The 5,071-nt window shown below is 52.2% G+C and overlaps 1 pseudogene; it reads left to right on the forward strand.

Annotated features, from left to right (window-relative positions):
- Window positions 1-344: 344 nt before the first annotated feature.
- LOC111534081 lies at window positions 345-966 on the forward strand (annotated as a pseudogene).
- Window positions 967-5,071: the final 4,105 nt, after the last annotated feature.

A 5,071-nucleotide genomic window follows, 5' to 3' on the forward strand; every position in this document is an offset into this window, starting at 1 on the left:
GAGATTTCTTTTTTTTTCTTTCTTTTTTTTTTTTTTTTTGAGACTGAGTGTCCCTCCGTCTCAATTTCTCAGTGTGGTAGGCAAAAACATGTTTATTAACAGGCCAAAATATCTAGTTTCTCCGTAAAAATAAGAAGCCAAAAGTATATAAACTTGAATTACTTATGTTCTGTGATTAATGTTTTAGTATTGTATCTTATTTATAAATGATCTAGATATTTAATGGAAATGTTTTACTTAGCTTAATTTTAAGGTTAAAAATTACCAAAAGTATTTTGGAAACTATTAGGCAGATTTACTGTAAAAAACTTATTATTGAAATAATGTTTTTCGCTTTTCACAAGATGGTACCAAAAGTGAAGAAGGAAGCTCCTGCCCCTCCTAAAGCCGAAGCCAAAGCAAAGGCTTTAAAGGCCAAGAAGGCAGCGTTGAAATGTGTCCACAGCCCCCCAAAAAAGATCTACACCTCCCCCACCTTCCAGCATCCCAAGACACTGCGACTCCGGAGGCAGCCCAGATATCCTGGGAAGAGCGCCTCCTGGAGAAACAAGCTTGACCACCATGCTATCATCAAGTTTCCACTGACCACTGAGTCAGCCATGAAGAAGATAGAAGACAACAACACGCTTGTGTTCACTGTCGAAGTTAAAGCCAACAAGCACCAGATCAAACAGAATGTGAAGAAGCTCTGGGACGTGGATGTGGCCATGGTCAACATCCTGATTCGGCCTGATGGAGAGAAGAAGGCATATGTTCCACTGGCTCCTGATTACGATGCTTTGGATGTTGCCAACAAACTTGGGATCATCTAAACTGAGTACCGCTGGCTGATTCTAAATATATGTATATCTTTTCACCATAAAAAAAGGAAATAATGTTTTTCATAAGCATGATGACTTAAAATCTTAAAGCTTATAGATTTGATTGTAATTATCTAGTAAGTATAATATTAGCTTCTTGTAAGCACTCAAGCAGAATAAAAACTTGTTTGTTTCCCGGGCAGGGTGGCTCACACCTGTAATCCCAGCACTTTGGGAGGCCGAGGTGGGCGGATCATGAGGTCAGGAGCTCAAGACCATCCTGGCTAACACTGTGGAACCCTGTCTCTACTAAAAATACAAAAAAATTTAGCTGGGTGAGGTGGCAGGTGCCTGTAGTCCCAGTTACTCGGGAGGCTGAGGCAGGAGAATGGCGTGAACCCGGGAGGCGGAGCTTGCAGTGAGCGAGATCGCACCACTGCCCTCCAGCCTGGGCAATAGAGCAAGACTCCATCTCAAAAAAAAAAAAAAAAAAACAACTACAAGAAATCTCCCTTTATTCATAAAATGGAGGGCCCTGCCGGGAGCGCCACGCGCAGGCCGGGCCCCCAGCCCCGGGAGGCGCAGGAGCTCCGGCCTCAGAGCCTCGGATGCAGGAGCCCAAGGAAAGCCCTGGCAGGGGCTCGGGGTGCGGGGCGCCCACAGTGCGGGGAGCTGCCAGGCCTGGGCGCAGGGATGCGGACCCCTACGTCTCCGGCCTGCCCTGGACCTTCCTCTCCCGGGTGCCAGCACGCCGAGCACTTCTAGCCGCCGACGGCAGCGTCTCACCCGCCACTCAGCAGCCTCAGCGCACACAGCCCCGCCGCGCGCCACAGCGCCACAGCGCCACAAGGCGTATGATCAGCGCGGGGCTGGCGAGGGACCCCACTTAACCCGACATAGGGCGCGGGGCGGGGCTTGCCGGCCACCACTCCTATTGGTCAGCGCGAACGGCAACGTCCTCTGCGATAGGCTGTAGATGAAAAGGGCGGGTCTCCACTGCTCTGGGACGGGCGGGAGGGAGGTGCAGAGGGAGATGGGCGGGAGGGGTGGGGCCCACGTGCCGAAGGAGGCGGGCAAGGTGAGAAGCCTACTCACGGGTAAAGGGGGCGCGGCCGGCTTGCCGGAAGGGGCGGGGTGCGGCTAGCAGCAGGTGTGGACAGTTGATAGGAGGGGGACGTGGGCAGGGGAGAAGTGGGGCGTGGCGAGAGGCGTGTCTATGCAGATGACGTGGGGCCTGGTGAAGGGCGGGGCTGCGCAGGTGAAAAGAGGGGCTTCTGCAAGGGCGTGCTATGTTGCGCGGGGCTGTGCAAGTGATGGGAGGAGCTTAGTGAGGGGTGGCTCTTTGCAGGTGAGGAGTGTAGCCTAGCAGGCGGGGATGCAGGTGAGCTGGGCCTTGGGGATGGGGCTTGCTGGCGATGGGGTGGAGCCAGTGGGGCGGGGCTGCAGGCAAGCTGCGCCTTGGGGGCGGGACTTGCATGCGAGAGGTGGGGCCTTGTGGGGCAGGGCTGGCAAAAGAGGGTGGGGCTTGGTGATGGACCAGGCTGTTCCAGTGAGGGTAGCGGCCTTGTCGGGGGCTGCCGGAAGCTGGGCCAGGTGTACCTTGGTAATCCTCTCTGGCCTTGGTCATGTGGCTCAGGCTGTGCCCAGCAGGGAGGCCGGCCCGATCGAGCTGCGGTCTCTACCCTGAGAGCTAGGGCTCCTTTCCCCAGCGCGGGTTAAAGCACCTTGTGTCCACCTGTGCAGTGGCTGGTCCCAGTGTGCCCTGGAGGGCAGAAACCCTGAGTCCTGCCGCTGGTCCGGGGCGTCTGCTTCCCCTTTCTGCAGTTCCTGGGAGGGTCTGTGTGTCCAGGGCGCTCTGATCCCTGCCTCAGGACCACGGGTGAGGGGTCAAGATCGTCCGCTTTGGAGCTGGCCCGGATCTTGGTTCTGTGGATCCTCGCTGTGTGGCTCTGGAGCAGTTCCGTCCTTAGAAGAGGGATCCTCACAGCCACCTCTTGGGGCCCTGAGGAGAATTAATAGGACGACCCCCGGGTAGCTGTTCGTGGCCCTGTGCGGGGCCAGCCCTGTGTCTCCACCAGTTCCTTCCCTCTGTGCTCCCCCACCACTGTCACATCGCCAGCCTTTATTTCCTTTTCCTTGGACCCAGGCAGCGAATGCCCCTCTGGTCTGTCCACCTGTTTCACCCACCTCACTTCTCCCCATTGGGGCGGATTTTGGCAGCGTTCATAGGGGCAGGGACGCAAGGGGTGGTGGCCAACCCTCAGCCCTGCGTCCCTCCCCTCCTCCCCTCAGCGCCAGAGCATTTCGGTGTCATCCCCTTCCCTGCAGGCGTTCTCATGAAAACCAAGTGCAGCCGGAGGGAGATGCCTGTGCCCGCTCCCGTGACCTTCCCGGCCAGCCCGGCTGCAGCGGCCTCTCGGCAGGCATCTGTCTGGTGCTGCCTCCATGCCCCTCCCGTCACCTGACGCTCCTGCTCCTGAATCTTCACGCGTGTGCTCCGTGCAGCCACCTCACGGGCTCCCTGGGAACGGAGACAGTGTCTCACGCCGGTCAGAATGCTCTTCTCTGTCCACTGAATAGTCCAACACGGAATCATTCCTCTGTGATTATTGATGCTTTGTTATGTAGAACTGGAATGAAGAAAAAGTGAATTTAGACATTACAGCCATCAGGTTGAAGCTAGGTAATTTCATTAGGGAATTAAATGAGAGCATGGGAGCTTGTCAAGTTCTCATTTCACATCTTTGTATCCCCATCACCCCATAGCCAGTGTCTAACACAGCTCTTGGTCAGGAATTTCTTGATAAATGCTTATTGAATTGAACTGGACTGAGCTTAACATTCCCACCCAGACTTAGAAGCCAGTCCCTGAGCAAATTGCATTGAGAACGTGAGTTTGACGTCACTGTGGTAAGGGGTATCCTACACGCCATAATTCCTAGTCAGTATCGGGTATTTAGTCAAATAAACTCAAGTATAGAGAGGCATTGGCCCATCTGGCGAAAGGGCAAGGCACGGTGCTTTAGGTCCAGGTCCCCAATATCAACTATGAAAATAAAACGTTGTGAACTCCAATTACAGCCCTGTCCTCAGCTGGTCACTGTTTATACTAGCAATTATAAACAGCTTGAACTTGCTGTCCTGAGAGGCAACACACCCTGCATTCTCTCTGCAGTGCAGCTGCCTTGGTGGATGGAGCATGCCCCTCCTCCCTCCCTCCCCCTCCTCCCTCACCTGGGAGTGTGTGCTTATGTTGTTTTGTAAGTGGCAAATATGTGGCCCATTGCCTCAGGACGCGATGTGCCCATGCTGAGTCCGTCAGTGGCCCTCGGGTTGGGGTCTCCATCTCCCTAGATAGCACTCGAGTGTCTTGAGGTTTCAGATTCTTCCTCTCCAGGTACTTGGGCCTCCTCAGGACCAAACATCAGAACCAGCCAACTGCAAACTACAAGAAAGTTCAAATGCATCTTCAGTAGGAAAAACAAAAGCAATTGGAATAATTTTCCAACATGACCCTGTGGTTAAGCTGTTAGATACTCCAGCCAACAGACTGAATCACTTTAAAATTCATTCCATTTAAAACGGTTATGAGAGTTGCCGAGCTTTACTGCTAAACTTTGAAATAATTGAAGCATTTTGCTCCATTTGCTTACAAATTAGGGTTGGGGATAACTTTCAGTCAAAAGTAGCAACCTTCTAAATCCAGCTTAGATGCGAGGCTCCCACTGACACAGGAACAGACAGTGGCCCTTGTTTATTCTCCTGTGTTCAGATACTTTGTCATTTCTTTTGTATCCTGATCATCACTTCTGCTTTTCCAATTCAAACTAAAGGGAGTTTAATTCTGTTTTGGAGAAGCTGTAGTTAGTGGTTTCTTTTCATGGTTTGCTTAATCTCTTAAATCTGGTGCTTACATTTACCCAAATGGACTTTTCTTTAGTACGGCAGTGCCGTAGCCCAGGGCTACTCCCTCCATATCTGCTCCCCAGGAGGCCCCCTAGAAATGGGTGCTGGAGATCCAGCCCCTCTCCGTGTGCCGTTTTCTTTGAGTCCAATGTAGGTTTGGCTCAGAGAAGAAAACAGGCCTCCGGGTTAGGTGCCTCTGATTGCTTGCTTGTGAAATGTTTAATGATAAGGTGCCTTCCAAACTAATTTTACACATTGATAGTTGTAGCTTGAAGTATCACTGCAGTCATAACAACAGGAAACACTCCCATAAAGAAGATAGGCAGAAAAAGCCATCAAAGTTTAATAAAGCGCAAATAAAATGG

The sequence above is a fragment of the Piliocolobus tephrosceles genome, unplaced genomic scaffold (genome assembly GCF_002776525.5).
Source record: "Piliocolobus tephrosceles isolate RC106 unplaced genomic scaffold, ASM277652v3 unscaffolded_312, whole genome shotgun sequence".
Lineage (NCBI taxonomy): Eukaryota > Metazoa > Chordata > Mammalia > Primates > Cercopithecidae > Piliocolobus > Piliocolobus tephrosceles.